The 24192-nt window shown below is 39.5% G+C and overlaps 1 protein-coding gene across 4 annotated transcripts in view; it reads left to right on the forward strand.

Annotated features, from left to right (window-relative positions):
* Positions 1 to 781: 781 nt before the first annotated feature.
* The window catches only part of OSBPL8 (oxysterol binding protein like 8), a 77708-nt gene continuing 54297 nt past the window's right edge, over positions 782 to 24192 (forward strand). For 2 of the 4 annotated variants that reach the window (XM_056509889.1, XM_056509916.1), the window contains exon 1: positions 782 to 961. The gene's annotated coding sequence lies outside the window, so the exon portion shown is untranslated. Of the gene's footprint in view, positions 962 to 1122; positions 1305 to 24192 lie in introns of those variants that run through there. The other 2 variants (XM_056509897.1, XM_056509924.1) reach the window with 2 other exon arrangements.

Raw genomic sequence — 24192 nt, forward strand, 5'->3', positions numbered from 1 at the left:
AGGCTCAAAGGTACCATGATTGCTTTCTCCAGCTCCCTGAAAGGAGCTTGTAGCCAGATGAGGGACAGTCTGTCCTCCCAGCCAGCAAGAAGATAGGACACAGCCTTAAGCTGCGGCTGCAAAGGTTTAAGCTGGACATTAGGAAGGATTTCTTCCTAGAACAGGTGATTGGACATGGAGTGGGCTGGCCAGGGAGGTGGTGGGGCCACCGTCCGTCCCTGGATGTTTAAGAAAAGGCTGGGTCTGGCATTTAGTGCCATGGTCAAATTGACACGCTGCTGTTGGGTCAGAGGTTGGGTTCGATGATCTCAGAGGTCTTTTTCAACCTAATTGATTCTGAGAAGTCACATTTTGAGGTGATAAAATGAAAAAAAACAGCAATGCGGGGTTCCTGTTGTGATGTCCATCTGAGACCACGTCTGCAGTTTCTCGGGCGTGCTTCAGACCGCATTTTATTTCCACTGTTGGTATTTCTCCGCTGCCTAAGTCACCCCGTGGCACACGCTGGGCGATGTTACAGCGCTGCTGCCGTGCCGCCTCTGCCCGTCCTCTTCCCTGCACTGCGCGCAGCTGGCGGATCGCAGCGGCAGCACTAGCTCGGAAGAGGGGCGATTTCTCTCGGCACAGAGAGGATTTCTCCGGTAACACACCACATTTCCCCCGGCGGCCCGGGCCGCTCCCCGCGCTGAGGCGGCCCCCGCGCGCCGCCGCCCACGCGCAGCTCCGCGGGGCGGGGCCGCCGCCGCCCGCGCCTGCGCGCGCGCCTCCCGCCGCGGCGGATGAGCGGATCAGGCGGCGACCGGGCGGGGCCGCGGCGGCAGCAGCGGGAGCCGAGCGGCGGGAGCGCCGCGCGCCTGCAGGGGACGGCTCGGCACGGCAGGGAGGGGTCCCGGCCGCCGCCAGCCCGCACCGGCCGGGCGCCCCTCCGCGCCCTCCGCCGGACCTGCCGCGGGCTGCAGAGGTGAGGGCAGCGGCGGCTCCGGGGCAGCGCCGCAGCACTGCAGCGGCGGCCGGGAGGCGGGGGGCGTGTGCCGCGGTGCCGCCCGGGTCCCGCCGGGGCCGCGCTGCCGGGCGGGAGGGCGCTGCCGGCAGCCGCCGGGGCGTCCGTAGCGCCGGGCCCGGTGGGTGTTGCTGTGCCCCGCGGGCTGCGGCGGCTCGGGGCCGTGTGGGCAGCTCGGCACCGCGGCCGGGAGCTCCGGAGCCACGGGCCGGTGCCGTGCGCGCACCGCGGGCCCGCCCGGCCGCAAGCCGCCGTTGGAACCGGTCGCGTTAATGCAGTTAGAATGGAGCTCCAGTGCCTGCCGGTAACCTCCTTCTCCTCGCTCGGGGAACATAACCTTGCGCTGTGCCGTGCCCTGGGGAGCGAAGCCTGGTTGCTGTCCCCAGTCCCGGGCGCGCTGCTGCATCTCTATTAGCAGGCCTTGCCAGTGGCTCGGTGCCGAACGAGCCTGCTGGGCTCCGGGGGTTTGCTCAGCGAGCTCGGTGATCGTTCACATGGGCTCCGCACGGTTGCTTGGAATAGTAGTGTGCACGAATTGTGTGTTATAGCAGTGCGCTGTAGAACTCCTCCTGAAGGAGGAAAGCCATCAGTTCAGTGTGTTACTGAGGATGTTTCTAACGTGTTTGGTTCTGCCACTGTCCTAAACAGAGTTCTTGGGACTGATGTCAGGACACCTTTTAAAAAGAGTTGATTTTCATCAGGCAACTTTCATAACTTCAATGGTTTCAACTTAATCATAGGAAATATGAATCTGTTTGATCTGTTAAGTGTTAATGCAATCAGAGCCCTGCTAATGCTCGTTATCAACCTCCGTTTTGAAGTTTTGAAAAGACAGGAGTTAGTACTGAGTTGTTAGCCCGCAGTGAGGATAATGGGCAGTAACAGAACTGTGTAAGGAGCAATGCTTCCCGCTGTCTTTGTAGGTCTGTTGAGTGAGAGTTTAGAGTTGATACAGTTCTGGTTTTAAATGGTGCGGAAAATATGAGAAGAACACAGTTGCACTGTTGGCTGTCAAGTAACTGTAGAAGGGACTGCTGAAATTTTCTGTGTGCTGTTTTGTTTTAGAATTCCTTGCAAACTTCAAAGGTAATTTGTTGTTTTAGCCAAGTACTAATTTTTAGTCAAAACTCCTGAGCTTTGAAATAACCTGTTTTGTGATTATGTAACTTTCCAAAGCCTGGCCATAGAACCCTCCTTTCCAGATGCTGATCTGATGTGTCTACTTCAGAATTGAAACTAGTTGTGGGAAAAAGAGATGTGTGATTGTGGTCACTTGTGGACCCTTTGGCTCTTCTTTATAATTTTTTTATTGTAGAGTTGTGAAGATCTTAGAATCATTTAGCTTGGAAAAGACCCTAAAAATCATGTTATAAGTAGACCAAATATTTTGAGGCTGATGTAGTTTAAACCTAGCAATACATAATCCTTTTTCTGCTTTAATCGTGGGTCAGGGAAAGAACTCCTTTGTCAAATTAGTTTAAAAATTACTTTTTAGTAAAGGGCTATCTAGCTCATATCTCTGCTGCACATGTAAACCCCTCAGAGTACCTCAGACTCTGTTCTATAAATGCTTGTTGATGTTTGTTAACTTTTACAACACGAGGAATTTTCTGATGTCACAGGAAACAGTGTTGGACTTGTACACTTTTTATGTTTACATAAACTGGGACAGAAAGTCAGACTTCTATGCTCCTGTGCTTTTAATAGTGCATTATCTCAGGTTTTGCTCCAAAGGGAAATAAAATGCAAAAATGAAAGGAAAATAATTTGGGGGGAAGGGAAGTTTCTTGAAGATGGCTCATTTTTAGATTGCCTTTTCTTAACTGCTGTTGAAGTGGTCAAGAAGGGTTTTGTTTTTTCTGGTCTGCTGTTACACTTTGAAATAAATGGTTGTGCAACTCCCCAGCAGAAAAACTATGAATACTTTGTATTCTGTGAAGTTGTGTTCTAGCCTCCTCTCCGTCCAGTAAATCTTGGCATAGAACACTCAGCCAATTTTTAATGAACTGTGTCGAGTCAGTTATTAGGCTTTCATCTCTTCTCTGATTACTGTTTTACCACCTGCTTCCCCACTGCATTTCTTACAAATTCTGTTTCCTGGAGCATGCAGGAGTGTTTTCTAAGGGCCTTTTCTTCCTTTTCCTTTCTCATGCTGTGTAATTCCTGTTGCTTTAGGCTGTCTGTCAGCTAAGTTATCCCTTAGTCTCTTGGTCTTCAGAACAGAAAATAGATTTTTTGGAGAATATACGTAATGTCATATGCTTAAAACTTCCTAATGGGCCAAGCAATGTGGTTTGTTTTAGTTGTTAGTTTCATTTTAATAAACATGCATCAAACTCTACATTACTCAAATTTATGATTAAACACAGAAGAACAATTTTTATTGTTCAACAAAATGGAGAATTGTGAAGGAAAACAAAAAAAAAAAAGACCTTCAGTGAAGAAATAGTGATAGCTGTAGAAAACAGCATAGTCTTACTCTCATTAAGTGTGGGTTTTTTTCCCCAGTCTATGCAATGTAATTAAAGTAGCACAAACACAGAAGTTTCTGATCCTATTTTCTGAACTGTAAGGTGAACACCTTGGTCAGGTAAATTGTGTTTGATAATAGACTATGGTGTTCATAAAGATCTTGCTTCTACGGCAGATGTACAGCTGGGAAGTGGAGGAGCAGTACCAGAAAGCTTTTTGAGGGAGATATTTGTACTGTGACTGTTTTCACAGGAAGAGTGAAACTGTAGTTCTTTGCCTAGGCTGTTTTGGTGAATTGGTGTGGGAGTTAAAAATACTGCTGCTAAGTGTGAAATGATTCTGTAGATGATTTCCTGAGTGAACTGCATTTACTGTTTAGCTTTCTTTTTCCCCTCTCTCAGTATTCTGATGTGGTCATAATGATGTTGAACTAGTTAGTCTTTTCTGGTTTGTTAGACAGCAGTTACAATTATCTTTTATTAGAACTGGTGGTTGATGGTAATATAGTTCAGAAATAAATCTTATTTAACGTAGAAGAAATGATGTGCACAGTCTTGGTCATTTGTTTTGTTTAAAAAAATCCCAACCCAACAGAAAATGCAGCAGCAACAAAAAAATGTTTTTCCCAAAGCCTTTGCTTCATTTCAGAGGACTGTCTCTGAATTTTGCTTGAGTGATTTTGTTTGCTGTTCTCTTGCCCTTGGATGAAGTTGATATCTTCTGTGTTTAGCTTCAGCTGGTTCATAGTTCCCTTCCTTCCCTCTGCTGCCTACACCTCTCTCACAAATTCAGTGTGGAGAGTCATGCTCTGAGTTTAAAGGTGGAGCAGTGTGAAGGGCTTTGCAAGGCTCTTGCTTCTCTTGAGACCAGTGTGGCTTGCAAAAATGGTCTAGATGTTGGAAGGTCTAGTAATCAGAAATTAGAAAAAATGAGTTACTGACTTGGAAAAATATTTCATGATATTGATAACTAGTAGAGGAGATATATTACTGCTCCCTTGTGGACTAATTCAGACCCTGGACTTAAAACGTCTGTGCTGTTTTGGGGATGTTTTTATAAATCAGCTGCTGATGGAGGTAGTTTCTCTGCCTAAGGAGCTCCATCAGTTTAGATGCAGTAGAAGCAGCTCTGTGTAGCTTTGTCTTAAAACATATGCTTGTCCAGCTTGTGGGAACAGCAAATTGCATGTTTTTCGGGTGATTTGTCTCATTTTGGTAATTTCAGGCCATGGCGGAGCTTGATGTTGTGAAGACTGACATTGGCTTTTGAAAGGAAGGCCTGTATAGAATGTTGATTTGAATTAATGCAGCAAGTGAAGTTTGGGAAACCATGCTCATAATAGGCCACTGATTAGGAGCAGATATGTTAGAACTGTTTTATTCAGAGTAACTGGTTCTGGATTGTACACAGTTGAAATCTGGAGCAGTATTTTGCTATATTTGTTATAAAACAGTGTTTAATCCCATCTGTACTCTACAAGAAGGAAATCTGTTGCAGATGTAATGTGTATAGTAGCATAAGAAGCTTCTTGAGAGCAGCTAAAACTGTTTGACAGATGGTGGGAGGCATTTGGGAAGTAAGATTTTCACTTTGAGGAAATAGCTTGGACTTCTGGTGCTAGGAGAGGAATAAATAAACCTCATTTTCTTCACACTCTTAATTGTGGATGTGAGGTTTTATTTCAGCTTGTTCCCTCAGTACAGGGTACAGCACTTACCATTCATCCACTAAAAATGCTACATCTGTCTCTCAAGAAGTTCTTAAGGTTACAGCGACTTTGACGCCATATGGAAATGTGTTTATCTGATCTTCCTTTTTTATTTTTTTTCATTTAACCATTCACTCATCCATTTGGAAGAGTTCTTATTGCATCTAAGCTTGAACTAGTTCATATGCTATCTGTATGTTCAGCCGTTTTCCAGTGCATTAATCCTGTCACCCAGTGTTTGTGTTGCAGTACTGCAGAAGCTGTTAATGTGACTATTCAGTTGAGATAAGAAAAACCAGCATGTTTCCTTCCAGAGTTATCTTTTTTTTTGCCTGCAAACAGAAACTATGGTATTTTGAAAGTTGCTTCAAAAGACCAGTGAGTTTCTTTTGTATAGGCTTGGGCTTGGAAGTGCAGGTATAATATGGTCATTTAAGCATGTGAAAAAAAAAATATTTAATTGAGTGATCTTGCTTAACTTAGGGAAGCATGTGTGTTGTAGGGAGACTTTTTTTGGTTGACAGTTTTAGCTACTTAAGGAATTACACATGAGACAATAAGTGGGTTTTTTTAGAATTCACACGTTTAAAGCTGATAGTAAGCAGGTGGTCTAGTAAACAGAGTTGGGTACTTAATTGTGGCTTGGGTATTATTTATCTATTCCTAAGCATTCCCAAGGCTTCATAAATTAAAGGATACTTTTCATCTCTCGTTGCACCCCAAAGTAATGAATAACATAATGAATGGTTTACGTGACTCTTCAAGTAGCACCATCATCATTCCAAACCTGGCTTTGTCTCATGTACAGATCTTTTTCTAACTATCTAGGAGGGCCACATCTCAGTGATTGACATATTTTTCCTCAAAAATGTTCTTTAGATGTTGTATTTCTTACAGATGATTTGGAGAGTTAAGGCAAGCAATTTATTACTTATAACTGGATGATGATACTTAAAAAGAGAGTCATATTGTTGGTACAAGATCTGTGAAAGTAAATTATAGATTTAGTTGGTGTCAAGTTCACAAATTATAAAAGATTCCTGGCTTTATTTTAAAGGTGAAATATGATGTATTAAGATTCGTGAAACACTTGGCCAGGTACACAGCAAGTTTATTTGCTTGAAATTTCATGTGAATTTTTTTCTAATTATTTTTAAGACGTGTAATAAAAAGCATCCTTGATGGGCAAAATGAATACTCTTTTTAGGTAAAATATGGGTGACATTTGCTACAATATTGCATCGACCTAATTTTTTAGCTAATATATTAATATTTTACGATCTTGCAATCTTTGCAAGTTTTAAAAATTACTGTGACAATGCTGTAAATCTGTAAATAGATACTCCTTAAATGGCACTGAATTGAGAAACATGAAACATCAGTTTTCTATGGTTGCAGTGTGGTAGAAAAGATCTCTTGGTATGAGGATAGTGACAGATATAAGCTTGTTTCAGTACTAAATAGCATTTCTTTTTTTATTCTTGCATATTTATTTCTGATGTAAATAGCTTCTTATGGGTCACTGTTTTTTCTTTGAAGCAGACCATATCGTGGTTTGCTTCTGCAGGGCATGAAGATACTGCAGAATGTGTGACTGGAGCTAGAGGAAGATACTGTTCACAGCCACATGAAGCTTTCAGAGTGAATCCCAAATTTGCCACTCCCTGTGCAAGCTGTTCCTTGCAGTCTCATCTCAGAGGTGGCTGCCCAAGAGACCTGTGATGTGCGTGGGAATGGGTGGTGGAGAGCAGCAGGGTAGGGATTGTCGTTGGTGTGGTGGGATGCTGGTGCTGCCAGGAGAAGAGGAGGCAGTTTATTTGCAGCGGAGGTTTTGGCATAACTTGTGAACTTTTATGTTGCATTAGTCAAATACTGTTCTTTAGCACAGAAGAGATAGCTAGGATATTGTTTAGGCATTAAAGCAGTGGGTCTGCATTAACTGCAGTTCATTGTTTGTCAACTGTGGGACTCACATACAGCAACACCATACTGTACCAGGAGAGTGGGTTTCCTATTGTTCCTCACTGGAGAACTAGTCTGAGAGAAGGATTGAAACATACTAGAGTTTCAGTCTGAGGCTCTAAATACATAACAAATATGAAAATAAATATTTAGCACAGCTGTAGAAGGTCACTAGTCTCTTTCCTTGCATAACTTTACCTTTGTCTAATAAGAGCTCTGTTATAAGGCTTTTGATGTAATCTGAGCTCTTGTGATATTTCTTTCAGTACTTTTTCCAGTGGAAAGCAATCACAAGTACAAGTTTATTTGTGTCTCTGAACGGAACTGAGCCAGTTTAGATCTCTATTTAGAGCAGTGCAATTGATTACATAATGCAAGGAAAATGTTTTGGTCTGAACAGATGTATTATGGCAATGCATGTAATGCAGTCTATGTTACTTGGGCCTGACTTTCAAGAGTGAACCACTTAGCTTTTTCTTCTCCCTTATGCCCACCCTTACATGTGCAGTACGGAAATGAGGCAGCTCATCTTCTTGATGGAGGCATTTATTTGTTCTTAGGCACTTTACCATTGGTGCATCTCCTGCTTTGTAGACAGGCACAGATAGTCTTTGTGCTTCCTGTGTAGGAACATGTCAGTTGTGCTGACTCCTTGCCACCTACACCATGGCTGCTGAACATGAAACTGCATTTGTGTGCTGTAGGGAACACTGGCTCCATAAAGCTACATCTGGGAGCTAAATGAGATGTAAATGATAGGAGTGGTGCTGGGTGGAGATGGTGCAAATCCCCAGAATGGCTTTGTTTCAGGCCTTGGTCATTTTCAGGTGGAGAGTACCTGTGAAGTCAGCCAAGTTTTTCCCCAAACAGGTGGATTTATAATTTAATTTTTTTGGTAGAAGTTGAATACTCTTATATGGCTAATGCTAGCATTGTCATTTTTCCACATCTTGGAAGCTGCTGTACTGTACTGTTTGGGGGACTCAAGTTTACTGGGTTGTTTGTTTTTTGTTTTTTGGTTTTTTTTTTGTTAAGAAGGCTGAGTAGCTTTTAAAAAGGATATATATTTTAAGTACTTGAAACATGATGATTTTATTAATACAAAGTCTATATTCCATAAATATGGGATAAAGTAGCCAAAGACATCAGGTGGGTATCTAAGGGAAGTGTTAGCTGTCTTCTAGTATATCAGTTGTAGAAATAGAGGAGTGATTCTGAGTTGAAACATGAAGAAGATGAAAACAACAAGACTTGGAAGTGACACTTCTATTGCTGCTAAGGAACATTCTAAAGAGCTATTGCTCCTTTTAGCCTTAAGGAAGGCTTGAGTAATTATGAATGTGTTTAATTCAAGTCTAGAAGAAACAAATTTTGTCTAGATGCAGGATTAAATAATTTTAAAAAAAAGCTTAAAAATTATATATTGAATATGGCAAGTAACAGATAGTGTGATTGGGAGGGAAAACTGCAAAGGAAAAGTTCTGTAGACTTGGCCACAAATTGGCATCAGCTCAGTGTCAATTAATTGTTTCTAGTAGCTTGTTCTCCTTCTGAACAATAATGGCACATGGAGATATTGTACACCAGCTAAACTTGGTTAATAGTCTGCACTGTAGACCTGGGCCAAATGGAGGGAAAATTTGGCTTTGACTCATCTCTGTGGATTTTTTACATGTACTATACAGCCACCACATATTCTGGGTATAATATGCCAGACAATATAATTTTGTAAAACCTGTTAAATATTGCCGGTATGACTGTACAGTTGAGTAACTGGTTATGCTGCAGCAGAAGATAATGCAGACATGCTCACTTCACTTAATGCTTATTATTCTTAATGCTTTCTTTCCACTTTGGGAGATAGAGAGGTCTCTGCAACAGGAGAAGTCATTTAGGTCTTAGGGAGTCAAAGGACCAGGTCTACAAGGAGAAATTTCCATATCAATATTAGGTATTAGACTTGCATGTTTTGCAGCTCTCTAGATGGCTGATCATGAGTGATTGTCTGAATAAGAAATCTGCTGCTCTCCTCTTTCCATTTTTTATGGGGGAACTTTACTATGTTGCATTGGCTTCTGATTTTTATCCCTGATAATATACTTTTCTAATTTAGGCAATGTCACAAAAGTTATGATAATATGCGGGAGAGGGAAAGGAGGAGGATTGAGAAGCACTGTTAAATTCTTACCTGAAGTAGCAGATAAGATTAATTTAGTGTGACTGAACATCTGGCCATGCTTTTTTATCTGACTTAAAGTGGATGTCATGTGCACATTACTAATGGAGGAGTATCTTTTGTAAGTGAAGACTACTTGCATCACTTTCCTAACTGAATAACATCTAATCTGCCAGTGTTGAGGTAACCTTTTTGCTTCTTGTCTGTCCGTTTTTTTCTGTGTAAGTAGGATGGTGAAGGCCTCCTTCTGTTAGCTTTATTGAGGAAAAGACATCTGGGATTGCTGCTTTTTCTTGTGAGATATATCCTGTCTACTTCATTTGCAGTTCCAGCTACATTACCTGTTCCAATTTCACTGGATTCTTACCATCTGTCTTCTGTTTTGGTCTTCTACAAAAATCACCGTTAAAGTGCTGAAGGGATTTTTCTGTCTGATTTTTCTGTCTGATTTCTTGTAGCTCTAGGCACCATCTGTGGCTTTATCTGTTCTTCAGGAGATCATAATTATAGAAGAGGGCATGATGATAGCCTTATATTCTCTCCAGATAGATCAGACACTGTGGAGGAATACTAGCTGGAGGAGGGATTATTTTTTTCTTTTCCTTGAGTGATATGCTTGCTTGTGTTACTTAGACAGTGGTGTGTGCTGTCTGGATGTGATACAGGGCCTGTGTAATATCTGCTTTGCTGCAAGGACCTGAACCTGTAGAATATAATTTGCATGCATGCATGTATATATTTGCATCGCAAAGAGTGTCCTAGCAATAGATTAGGAGATAACCTCCTGTAAACTGTGAGCTGGCAATTCTCAATGCAAGGCTCCCAGCTAGGTCTTCAGCCTAACAAGTCAGGGTAGCTGTGACCTGCAGTCCTTCATTTTATTTGCAGACTCCTTTAGAAAAAAAAAGAAGTTTTTTGTATGGGTAAGTAAAACAGCTTTGTTTATCTGTATGATGGAAATTGCAGGCTTTGAAGGTATCTCTGCTTCAATTAGTGTCTTAAAAAAAAAAAAAAGTCTAAATTGAATTATGCCCGTTACAACTTACAGTTCTAACATTAAGGGTCTTGCTGGCTGTTATGATCTCTTGGAGGCTGGAAGATTTATATTACAATACATATTACCTCTGCTGGAATCACAATTCTGTAATTTCTCATCAGTAATTCAAATGTACTCTTTGTGCAGAGAAGCCAATAAGCTAACATTTGGATCTTGTTTTGTACACAGATTTAAGGACCCCACACTAAGCTACTTATAAAGATTTACTGCTTGCTGTTTTTAAAAACTGTGTTTTGATTCCAGCTTGAAAACAGGATTGTAGTTAACTGTTACAAACCTTGAAAGTGGTCAGGATAAACTTTAATGCGAACATCTACATTAAAATACCTGGCATAGAAAGTCATCAGAGGAAAGCATGAACTTGAGGGCTGTGATACTGGCAAGCAGAAAGCATTTCCTCTACAGAAATGACGATTCCATCTGTTTAAATAACTCACAATATTACTAAGTGTAAACAGAATAAGACACAATTCTGAAATCATCAACAAGTATAAATGTTCTTCCTTCATGAAAAAAGTTCTCCTTTGATTAAAAAAGCCTGCTAAGGTGAAGGAGCACTGAGCAGAAGGCTTATACATTCTAATCAAGATTGAATGCAGGACAGCAATGAGCTGCTCTGTAAAGTGAAGGAGAAACTGACAAAAAATAAACCTGAGAGAGTGTACAGATGGATCTGTACCATGTCAGCTACTTCAATTAAATATTAACTATACCCACTTACTGTCAGTGCTTCAAAGAACACCGCTCAATATTCCTCTCCATGCACTAACAAGGATATTTTTCTGAAGCTTAACAATCAGTTTTTTTCAGTGTCATCAGCTCTGTTTGGCTGTTAGCTTGGAGCAGGGAAACATGCTTTCTTCTTAAGTAAGCTAAGAACTGGTGTAAGGAAATGAGGCTGTAGTCTGAGAGGGCTTGGGTTTTGGTGATTTTGCTTTGCTTTCTTTTTAAATTTGTCGAGACCTCTGGTCACTGTCAGATCACATGTTACAGGTTGTGCTGGTTTGGTGTTCAGAGACCATCCTTGTTGAATTAAAACAAGCTTTTGTACTTTTCCCCTATTTTTGGCTTATAAACAATACCTCTCTTCAGTAGACTTAAAAAGTTTCCTTGTGTATCTTATTGTTGATTTCTACCACCTTCCTAAAAAGAGCTTGATTTATGTCAAAAAGAAAATTAAAGATCTGGTAGGTGGTTATTTTTGAAGTGTAACAAATCGATGGCTGCATGTTGTACCATTGATTGAGTTTAAATATTTATTTTTTGTTACTAATTGACCAGAAAAGAACTTCAATACACATATTTTTACTGTTTATTTTTTCAAATATCGAATTGTATTTCATCCTTCTTTATGAAATGAAGAAAACTGGCTTTTTTTGCTTATCTTAAGTCACTTTCCTCTGTGATTGATAGATTGTTTTTATAAATATAACCTACTTATGAACAGGACTTGTGTTATCTCTTAGTGTAAATATACTTAAATAATCTCCATCTTATTAATTGCCATATTAGCTGCATAGATGGAATTGAAGCATGAAGGCAAAAGTCAACATTGAGCTGTACTGTTTCAGTTGCTGCATTCTGTGAAAGCTTCAAAGTATCACCTGTAGTCTTTTATTCAAAAAGAGATTATTTATCTTTATATCCTCTATAGATTAAATATTTGCTAGTAGGAATCTCAGACAAATATATTGCAGAAGTAGCTTTGCCTGTCTTTCTGCATTTTCATTTTGTTCCCTTATGTGGATTTATTTCTGAACTCTGATCCTTAATTATTCTGGATAATGATTTGTGGACTCCCTCTTATAACAGGTACAGTAATTCATTATGCATCTGAAATACTTACCAGCGTGAGGTTTCTGAAGCTGAGAATAGTTAAAAATCATACCTTCCTGTCTTCTTCATCAGAACTTGCAACAGTGTATTATGCATCAGGCTAATGAAGATCCAGCAGAAAAATTGGATGGCTTAGTCTGCTTTTGGGAGAAGAAACAAATAATTTTTCTGTAACAACTTGGTATTGCTGTGTAGCAGCAGGAGGCTCAGGGTTCTCAAACTGCTGGCTCTTCTGGGTTTTGGATTTAGTTTTAAACTTAAGGAAGCTAATGCTTGTTGCATTTTAAGAGAACAGTGTTAAGGGCAATTTCATTGTGTATTTTTTTTTAAGAACTGAGGACAATGGATTTGAATTTGTTTTTCTTTTTAATTCTGGATGCAGAATATTGCCTGGCAGTTGACCTTTTGTGAATTTAATATGTAAAAAAGCATTTGTGCTGGCAACCCAGGAAGAGGAGAGGGAAATTAAGAATGAGAGAGACATGATGTTGATTTCAATATATGATGTTCAAAAGTGATGGCTGAAACGTGTGGTATTGCAGGTAAATTTGAACTGTGATTCATTGTAGGCACTTTGTAGACATTTCTGTGGGTTTAAAAAATGCACTAGTTTCCACTGTTAGCTAACAATTTCATTTAAACGGTTTGGTTGGGGTTTTTTGTCTGTTAGTTTCTTGTAAGTGACTAAAACTAACTGCTTGCTTAGCAGATATTTCCATCTTACAAATGCAGATTTTAAGAAGCTTGAGTTGTCTTTCTTGCCAAATGAGCAGCATATGTTGTGATTCATTTGGTTTTAAGGTGTTGGGGGATATGTTATGGAAGCAAGCTCTTGGCTCATAGAATAGTTTTCTAAATACAGTTCAGTGCCTTCATGGAGATGGTATTTGATTTTGCACCTCTGTCTGTAAACTTTTGGATGGAGGGAAAGAAGAAAGATTTGTGAGGGATTTTTGGTGTCTTTTTTATTTGTTGTTTTTGTCAGGGAGCAGATGGTGTTTTAATGACTTGTAACTTGCTATAGCTGACCACCTGCAATCTGCACAGCGTGTTCTGTAGCAGGGCAGCCCAGATAAGGGAAATTGTGGAGGAGCAAAAAGTAATTGCTAAACATGTTTCATGTGAAGTCTTAAAAAAGACCTGAGTGAACGAATGTGTGCATGTGTTGTCAGGGTTTTACATTTTGGTCTGAAAGCTCTCACTGGATCCTCACTCCCTTCTCCAGTGTCAAGGGTCCCAAGAGTTAAGTGGTGAGGGAGAAGAAAAGAAGTGATGAGGCTTTTTTATTGCCACTCACAGATACAATAGGTACAATTTTCCAACCTCAGGTAGCATCTGTTCTTTTCTTGTGACACAATGCTGCTGTTGCCATCAGTACTGAACAAAAGCCCACTTGAGCTCTGGCAGCCTTAGTTGCCATCCTGTTGCAGGGGCACGTTTACTTGAAATTTGTTCTGTGATTTAAAAAAATACATTTATCTCCATATTTGTCTTGCTGTAGTCCTCTTTTATGTGATGGTCTTGTGTCATTATCTGTTCTGGTTATAATTGTTTGACACTTCTCAACATCTTTTCTCCATCCTAACTTTATTCTATGTCCGTGAAAGTTTTATCTTTAGTCTCATGTACCTCTCTCCTTTTATTTCAATATATAGTAGCATATTTGTTTTTTCTTCTTTGCTGCTGTCCTGCCTGTCTTAGCAATTCAGAAACCTGACAGCATTCTTCTGTGTTTTTGTGCTTTGATTCACTTTCTCTGGAGAAAAATACAGGCGTTCACTGATGGAAGCTTGCATGATGCATGAATATTTTGCAGTTGTAAAATTTTAAATATCTCTGCTTGAATCCCATGCATGACAGACTGCTGCTTACCTTGCAAAGATCATGCTATTATAACAGTGTGGGAGAAGCTGCAGTTCAGGTGCCTGTGTTAACATCTCCTCCCTTCTCAAACAAATTACAGCAAGCATAAGCTATAAAGCAAAATTAGTAACACTCCACTCCTTCCTATACTGAGTCTGGATAGGTTGTTATCAGCACAAATTTATTTGCTCTGACCAGCACTTGTAGGAGCCCTGCTGCTGATACTCTTGTGGAATGCAGTGGTATCAGTCTCTCCATTACAGCCTTGGACTTTGTTTCCTGAGTTAATGAGGATGACATATTATTGTCTTGGCTTTTGCTCTTCCTTCATCGCTGTTTCTGGTGTCTTATGCATCTTCTAGTTCCCAGCAAATGTTTTGCTGAGTAGCAAAGACAGTAATTTTGATCTTCAGCAGGCTCCTTCCTCATAAGGAATAGAAATGCTAGACTTCTATGAATTTTAATTTGTGAGCATTACAAAAACAAGCTTGCATGCTCAGTGTCTGGGAAGTTAGTGTTACGTACTTTCCTTGAGATGCATAATGAGGCTGACAGCTAGGAATTTTTTTATTTTTTTTTTTTTTTTTTTTAAATCTGGGGGAAGCATCGAAATTGCTGTTGAGGTGGTTCCTAAAGCTGCCTTCTTGCTAGTATGGAGTAATTTTTCTACCCATTATGACATAAAGTGAACCTGCCATGATGGTGTCATGGGATTTGCACAGCTTGCTTCAGTCTGCTTCTGGCATGTGCAGCAGAACACATAAGAGTTGTAGCAATGGGATATAACATGTTTTCTTTTGTCATAATTTTAGGAAGAGAGGGAATTGGAAGTCAAAGCAATATATATACTTGGTTTCGTGTTACTTATGTTTTCCAGGAGTGACTGGTAGTTCCTTCTGGTGAAGTTCATGCCATGCATGCCATAATGTGAACAGTCAGCATCCAGACAAAAATGACTGCTTTTGGGGGGTTCTGCTGGGAAAGTGTGTTACTGACAGACTTAGCCTGAAACTGAGATGTTTTCTGTGCAGGCAATTATTTTCTAAAAATGCCTCAATTTCAAGTAAAGTGAAAGCCCAGGTCCAGATGTATACCTGCAGAGCAGCACTTTCTAGTCAGAAATATGAGGTTACCATGGAAAAATTGACTTTTCTTTTGGTAATCTGAAACAAAATGTCTGAGTGTGCTCAAATGCCATGCATGGGAACAGTTTATTGTGGATCTCTGTTTTAAGGATGATCTCAACTGCAGTAACTTTAACATTTTTGTTTGACTGGGGTTACGGTACATTTCTTTAGTCATCTGAGGAGGTTGCTTTTCAAATTAAAGCAGTTTGTATTCTTTCTTGCTGTGTATGGTGTGTTGTGGAAGTGCCTGAACTGAAGATTCTCGAAGCACCCTTACAGTGTATTGCCTGTATTGCAGTCCTTAGCCACAGGTTAGGGCAGGGAGGTGAGCTCTGGGAAATACTGCCATCTACAGCACTGTCAAGGACCACAGAACAGCATCGAGAGAACTCCTTGGGAGTTGCAAGGCACGAAATGTGGCATGAAGATGATTCTGGCTTCGAGCCCACTTCACAAAGGACTTGGTTTCAAAATGAAGAGCTAATTTAAGCTTGTTGAAATACTGGAACAGATGCCTGTTAAGCAGATATATTGTATATATTTAAAAATAAATTCTAAAAATAGGGATGAACAAGTAATTAATGCCACTCTGAACTCCAATAGTGAATGAAGTTAGACTAAAATATAATACTGGAATATATCACTGGAAAAAATATTTGATATTAAAACTGAGTAGTAACTATGAAATGGTACTCATCAGCTCAGATTCACTAGAGAATCAGAAGTCACTTTACTTGCTTTTCATTCTGTTGAACAAGTAAAGTTATGAGAAGAAATGTAATAACCAGAAAGTCGTATGCATCTAAATTTCATAGCAAGTAGGCATGTGGGTTTTTTTGTAAGAGGAAATATCTATGATGAAGGAAAGAAGTTAGAAAAATGAGAATTCTAGCTCCTTCTATCTATCTAGTTGTTCTGCTAATTTCAAAAGGGCAGACATAAAAAAGCAGGTTGGGTGACAAATTAAAAGTAAATTTCCTTGTCAATAATCAAAAAAGGCAGAATGAATGAGAGAAGTTAAGCTCTTTGAATGGGAACTATACTGTATGGTTAATATCTGTTGTTAAAGAGAGCATGAAAAGGCAAAATCAAACTTCATAGCTCACCTAGATTGTCTTTATCTTTCTTCTCTGTGGCTATTTTTTTCTGTTAAACCTTCATTTTTGCCTTCATAAACCTTCAATGTTTCAGCATCTTCATGAAGAATTGAAGAATTTTTCAGTTCTTGTTAAAATGGGATTTATTTATGAATTACAGTTTTTACTGAAACAGCTAGCAGATCCTTGAAGATGTCTAAGGAGACAATTGTGCTATGCTTTTTTTTTTTTTTTTTTTTTTTTTTTTACTGAATGCTATTCTCCCATCCCAAAGCAGACAGACTGCTTAGCATTTTAATTGGTTTTCAAGATGAATTCAGGTTTAATGTTCAAGGCCAAAGACAGGGTTAGAAGGTTAATTGTACTTATCAACATTTTGGGAACAGTCAATTCTCATTGTGTGTGAAGGGTTGGCATAGTGCTTTTCTCTTGGGGGGAAATTGCTTATTGCTTCATGCTGTAACTGGAATGTTTGTGTGCTCATCTTGGTTAGGTTGTTTTGATGGGCGTCTCAGTTACTTTACAGTTTGGTGCTTGTAAATGGCTTTGAAATACCTAACTGGCTATTCACTTTAATCTGGATTTTATAAAGTTAATAGCACTTCTGGAGTTACAAATACTAATTTCATATTCCATGTCTGTTGCAGACAATTAGGATATGAAAAAGCTGAAGTTTTGAATTTCACAGACTTCCTAGAAGGTGTCATGGAAGTGTAAAATGTGCCACTGTATTAAGAACTACTGGCATATGGAATTTTTTCTCAGGTTGTGATCATCAGAAAGAGGACAGCTCATCCTTCTCTGAATTCTGTTGAGGGCTGCAAAATGAAGGAACAAAGTAGTTTCTTATGGGAAAGATTACCAAATCTTTCTTACGCCAAGCTGGTTTTGAGATTAGAGGTTCTGCATGCTTGTTGGTGTCATTAAAATCAGTATTACATGGGCTTTTGCTTTACAGTTTTGGAAAAGAAACCCCCAAACTAATAAACTTCTACTCTCCTACATGTTCATTGTAAGATTCCTTGGACAAATCATAGTTTTTAAACGTTAAAGACTCTAGTTGTAACTACACTATACCTGCTGAAGTTGACTGGTTTTATCTGTGACAGCTGTTTTTGGATACTCAGTAATGGACTGGAAGTGCAGGACACTAGGTTCCTCCAGTTGCCCCCTTTAGCATTGCACATAGCTGGAAGCATGTACTGGCAGTTGCTCTTACAGCTGCTCCTGCAGGGAGTCTAAATGGGAAAACCTGCAGGTTTTTTTCCTTCTGACATCCTAGTGCAGTGCTTGAAAGTGAGTGTCACAGATGGAATGTATCCCAGAAATGTACTCTTCCTCTCTGGGTAGGTTGGGACATATATTTTTGTTCAGTTACAGCTTCTGAGCTATGGCTGCCTGGCTCCATTTACTTTGTGAAGCATGGAGATTAGCATTTCATTCTTTTCCTACATGTTAGACTTTGTTAGACTTGCCTTCAAGGGAATAAATTGTGTAACATTATACATGGAGGTGTAGTTAACTGCTTTGGCAGAGATAGAGGGTATTGAATTGCATTATGCTAATATTATCTTGGTAGTTAAGCTTGTCTTATCTTGGTATTGTGTGTGATTTTAAATATGAAAGTAAATTATAAAATGCAGTTAACTGATAATTCTTGTTGGTTTGGGGGACAATATTGGAATACTGTAATGCTATTATTGGGAAGGTTTATTGCTTGCAAAAAAGAAATACATTCCCTCTTGGAATTATTCTTTCCCTTATTTATCGTCAAAACAGCAATTGAATTTGTTTGAGCTTACAAGTATTGCATCCTTCCATCCCAGCATTTGTGTCTGTCTTCTGCATTCCTGAACTATGTAATGGCTCTTGCCTCTTTACTGCCTCCTTTAACTAGCTGATTATGAAGGGGCTGGATGGAGGTTGGTAGGGAGGCAGGATTCAAAAGTTTGTATCACACAGTCCTATGCACAGCTGAGAGGTTTGGATTCATTTTAAATCAGGTGCTCAAGCTATCTGATGGTCCCATTAAGCCATTTTATGGGAAAGGGAGTTCCCAGTACTTGAGCAGACTGGGTGGAAGAGCAGGAGTAGGTTCCTTGTGCATTAAAAATTTGTTTAGCCTTGAACAGAATAATACTTTGCCTAGGATGTAATTTTTTTTTCTCTCTTTATTTTCTACTCTGAAGCATTTCAAAGAACTTGCAAGGAAGTGTCAAGGCTTTGTTTTCTTATCCGTGCTTACCACCACGCCCTGGTTGTCAAGGAACAGAGCTCTTTATCCCAACAATGACACATTCTCAATTGATTGAAGCAGAAAAAATACTATCTTCTACATTGGTCTCTGAAGCAGAACATTAAAAGTACCCTCATAACATCTGGTTCTTGCTATGAAAAGTCTTAGTGTCTCCTTGCAGCACTGGGAGCAAAAAGTATTCTGTTCTTCAGAAATGGGATAGCTTTGGGAAAAAAAATATGTCTAATTTCTGTTCTTGAGGGTTGGCTTTGATCTGTGAAAGACTTGACTTCTATTTTCATCTCTGTCAAAAATAATTTTTATGTAAATTGCTTGCTTGTTGCAAATAGTGTGAGCAGTAGCCTTACTTACATTAGACAGTGATATTGACCTGATTTCAAGGGCTGTGAATTGCAGCTAAGTTGTCACTTGATGATTCTTGTAACTCATCAATGGCTGTTTGTTGTGGCAGTCCAGGTGCTTCTCAGTGCCCAAAGAAATGTCATAGAGGAGCTTGTAATTAGTTAAATAGAAATGGGTAGGTAGACAAGAGGTTTGTTGTTAGGTCACTTGCAAGTTTGCAATGCAATATTATTATATGGTTCCTATGGATCAGGCTATATTGTTTAAGTATTGTTGGTTCTTGTTATTAAACTAAAAGCTATGCAAGATTGTTACAGCAGTTCCAGGTCAAAGTTGATCAGCAGTTACTCAGTAGCTTACAGAAGTTAAACTTGGAGGTTTGGTGCTAAAAACACTAGTTCTTGATAAGTCTTTATGAAGTCTATTTGTAATATTTTTCTCCTGTGTTTAAAAAAAACCGCCACAGAACAACAATGAAAAATATCCCAAAAAACCCCCAACTTTTTTTCCCTAGGATTCCCTCAAAATCCTTGCAAACTATAAACAAACAAATAAAAAAACAACCCTGCCAAAAAAACTATGAAAGATCCTGAATTGTTATCATGTAGAACAGCACTAGCATCTAAAAAGCAAAGTTGGGTTCATCAACCAGTTTTACTTTAGTGTTAGAGTGGAAAAAAAACAAACTTGGCATAACCAATGGAAATCTAGATTAGACTTTCTAAAGCTTTTTAATAAACCATGATGTGTAAACCAGATACTATTGCTGCCTGTTTGAACCTGCTGCTGCTTCAAGTTAGGATTTCTAGGGTTTTTCCTATGCAGTAGGCTACTGTGACCTTTTGTTCTTAATTTTCTTGTACAGATATCCTGTATCTTAAACTTGTATAAACTATCTTCAAGCTCTTTTCAAAAGAAATGGAAATTAAGGCCATTTATTATGTCATCAACTCTGTTTTAATATCAAGAAGAGACACTGCTGCTAAAATAAGAAATTTAAATTGTACATGAGAATAAACATAAGGTTCCTGTCTGAAATATCTGCGTTTAAACCTGCAGAAAGCCCATTTTTTTTAGAAACCTTTCACACAACATAATTGTATTGCAGCCAACACAGCTCAACTGAAATTTGTTTGTCTGTGTTAAGAATTCTTTCATATTTTTAATCTTGGAACTTGAATCGATTTTTCTATTTTATTTATTTCAGTTTTGAGCAGAAATGAGGACTGTAGTTACTCTCTTAACTGAGTTCCTCTGAAGTGTATTCATGATGCTCTTTATAGTGATAATCTCAGTTCTTACTTTGCTGAAACAGCCACTGGGGTACAGGAAAATGGTAGATCTTTGGGAGATCTGACACTTGGGGTGTCCTTTCAATAACTATGAAAATTTAAATGAGGCCCTAAGGTCTCTTTTACCCTTGAAAATAGGTTGGACATTCTTTTCAGTTCTCAGAGGTGGCAAAATACATAGTGTAAAGGAAGGACTAAAAACCTATTAGAATTGCCATTGAAAAATTGGTCTTTGCACTGGCTAAGTTTTGGAGGTATGTTATTAATTTAATGGAAAATCTTATGGATTCATTTAGGAAGTTGGCTGCAATAGCATCCGATGTAGCAGTGAGCTGTCCTATTTGTCCAAGCAAAATCACTGCAGCTTCTGAGATACAGAAACCTTATGGTAGTTTAAAATAACTTTTTTACTTTATTTGCAGTAGGTAAAAAGTACTCACCAAGTCACATATAGTTTATCTAGCAGTTAATAATTCATTGATCTGTAATAGTATGATTACTTGCAATAGTTTCTAAATAATGTCAGAATAGTTTTCTGAAATTTTATTCCTTATAAAGTAGATTGTATTCTTGACCTGCAGATGAGACTTAAAGTATTTCATATCTATGATCTTTTAATAACTGAAATGTTTAGCTACATAATTTGATGTATTAGACTTTTAAGATCCTCTTACTTTTTCAGCACAATGAATTTCTTATATTCTTAAAATGTTTTTCATAATCTTGTGTTTTCCATGCAGAAGAAATCCAGGTCTATTTGCTCTTTCAGTAGGGCAACTGATTCCATTTTGGCATCAGCATCATAAGGATTTGTTCTGCCACCTATCCACCTTGTCTGTGAGAACATCTCTGCTGACTTATCTTACTTTTTCATTTCAGAGAAACCCCTATCAACAGCATTGCTTTTCCTTTTGCCTTGGCTTGATTCCCTTCATTTCCTGAAGTAGTTTCCAAGTTGGTGTTGGGGGAGTCTGTAGCTGTAAACACAGTCTGAGCTTACCCAGGCTGTTATGGCTGGAATGGAGGTGAGTTAAGAAGTGTCCCTCAGCTGTTTGAGGGGCCTGCAGAAGTCCCAAGACCAATCTCAGTTGAAATTATACACATTTTGTGAGTGTGTAAAATAATTTGCAGTAGTGAGGATTCCTCTTGGTTTAGGGAGCACCTGCACGGAGAGGTCCACAGGTAGTTCAGAAAAACCTCAGCCACAGTGGGAAGGAGGTGGTAAGGACCAGGTGCAGAGGACTGGTAATCTCCTAATCCCTTCCAGCTGTCTCTAGCAGACTGTCACACTGCCTCTTCATACAGCTGCCAAAATGGAGATGAGGAGGACAGAGAGTACCATGTGAGAGACTGTTAGTAACTTTACAGATGTGGAAGAAAATCACAGGGTGCAGTTCTGGAAGGAATGTAGTTTGCAATGTCTGTAACCACTTAGTTTTAGTCCATATTTTTTTCTTCAAAATTAAGACTGCCATTGGCCAATTTAACCTTGTGTTAAGGTTGTGTTATGCCACCCACTTACTTATTTTGCTGGTTAGTACTGCAGCAATGTAACAAAAAAAAGTATGTGAAAATAAGATGCTAGATTTGGTGTTGTAAGGTTTGAATAAATCTTCCTTCCCTCCTTCACAGTGGAACAAACAAAAGATCATCTGAATATTTTATGAAGCTTCATAGGTTCTCTCTTAAATGGACAAAATCCATGGTTTATTGCCTCTCATTTTTGTGCACCAGAGTTAGACTGAGCCCTAGGTAACAGTGGTGGAGGCAAAGTGTATAATGCTGCAGGTAACTACATACCTTTAAGTGAAGAAATAGACATTTTTACCATTAAGACCAAAAACTCCTTGAGTTGTGGAACAATCTTGCAGAATACTTATCATGAAGACTGGGTGGATAAGTTTTGGGAGCTTTGAAGCATATTTCAATGGCCAAAGGGCTCTAGAACCCTAGGAACTCGAGCTTTTAGAGAGAATGTTGGGATTTAGTACCTGTAGATAACTCTTACCATATTTTCCATACTCCTTCATTTTTTTCAGGACAAGTTTTGTTTGTGGAACCCAGTTTAAGGTAGTAATTATTAAAGTTCCAGTGGGCATTCAGAAGTCTGTTATACTTTCCTTGGTCTTCATTGCCATCTAACTCTCTTAAAAGATAGCTGAGGTATCTGGACTATGCCAGGTTTTTTCCAGATGAGAGATGTTTTCAAGTCCTGTTCTTAAACATTTCAACTTTCCTGGGTTTTTTTGGTGGTTTGTTATTTGATGTTTTTTCCCTTCTGAAAATAGCAATACAGAAACAGAGGAAACAGCTTGCTCTGCATGTGGACTGTTTATTCAGGAAATGAGAAGGCAGGTGATGAAACTCAGGATGGAAGGAAGTGTTTCATAAGGGTAGATTTGGTGGCTGATAGCATTAAGTGATCACAGTGTACTTGGGGAGCTTGAGGCAGTTGTTGATTCTGGTGTGTTTATACTTTAGCAGACTTTTGAGCATTCAGACATTGCAATTCAGAGGTAATGCAACTATGCAGATTGTCATCTATGACTTCTGTATAATTACTAGTTTTGTCAAGCTCTCCTGTTTAGACTGACTTCACAGTAGAAGGAATTGAACCTAGAGATTTACACAACCCTCAGATTTCTCTTCTAGAATTGCAGAATACAACCAGTTCCTAATTCTTCTGATTCTTGTTAGTCTAAGATGCTTAGTTTGAGAGTTGAGAAAAAAAGTTGTGATTTCTTTGTTTACTGGATCTTTTGCTGATTTTTTTACCCTGTTGCACCTCCTCCATTTTACTAGTGACTCTGCTTCATTTCCTGCTTTCTTGGAACCCAACAAACACGGGGTACTTGGCATGCAGAGGCATTGTGTCATGTGCAAGAAGCTGGCCTGATCTGTAGCTCGATAATGAAGTGTACTTGGTGTGCAGACTTGTTAGCTGAGAAAGATGATCTGTGGCCTTGTGCTACAATCAGGAGACTGCTCTTCCTCTGGTGCACTGTATTCAAAGAACATTGAGAGTAAGACATGTTACCTCTATTACCTTCTGGGCTATTGCTGGCACCCCCAGTGCATAGAGCAAAGTGAAAGTGCCTTCAGCACTCATACAACAGCCTGAAAGACACTTAGTTTGAGAGCCTTGGTTTGATCACCCTGGTTAGTTTTAGGGTATAGATTTCCATTAATCTCTTAAAACTGATCCTATACCTTGTAGTTAGCTCTTAATATCTAGGAAACATCTTCTTTTTGGTTTGTTTTAGCACTTAGATGCCCTTAAACTTCCTTGTGGACCTTATAGAACTGCTTACCTGGAGTTCACCTGGTTATCCTGACAAATAGTTGAACATGAGTCAGTAACATGCCCTTGCCATGAAGAAGATTCATGGTGTTCCTGAATCCTGTAGACAAAGCATTGCCAGCAGGTTGAGAATAGTGATCCTTCCTCTCTACTCAGCACTGTTGAGTTCACATCTGGGGTGCTGGGTACAGTTCAGGGCTCCTGAGTACAAGAGGGATGTGTGTGTACTGGAGAGAGTCCAGTGAAGGGCTATGAAGATGATCAAAGGTCTGGATCATCTCTTGTGTGAGGAAAGGATGAAAGAGCTCACCCTATTTAGCTTGGAGAGGAGAGAAGGCTCAGGGGGAGCTCATCAATGTGTATAAATACCTGAAGGGAGGGTATAAATGTGGCAGATGCAGATTCTTTCCAGTTGTGCTCAGTGATGATACAGGAGGCAATGGGCATGAACAGAAACATAGAAGTTCCATCCCAACATCAGGAACACTTCTTGACTTGAAGGGTGACCAAGCACTGGCACAGGTTGGCCAGGGGGTTTGTGTAGTCTTCATCCTTGGAGATAGATATTCAAAATCTGTCTAGACATCCTTCTGCAAAAGGAGGCTTGGGCAAGATGGCCTTCAGAGGTCTTTTCCTACCTCAACCATTCTCTGATTCTCTGTGAAATAGTATTTCTTTGGTACTGTTGTGACTCTGCTTTGC

Source organism: Oenanthe melanoleuca, chromosome 1A (genome assembly GCF_029582105.1).
Source record: "Oenanthe melanoleuca isolate GR-GAL-2019-014 chromosome 1A, OMel1.0, whole genome shotgun sequence".
NCBI classification, from domain to species: Eukaryota; Metazoa; Chordata; class Aves; order Passeriformes; family Muscicapidae; genus Oenanthe; species Oenanthe melanoleuca.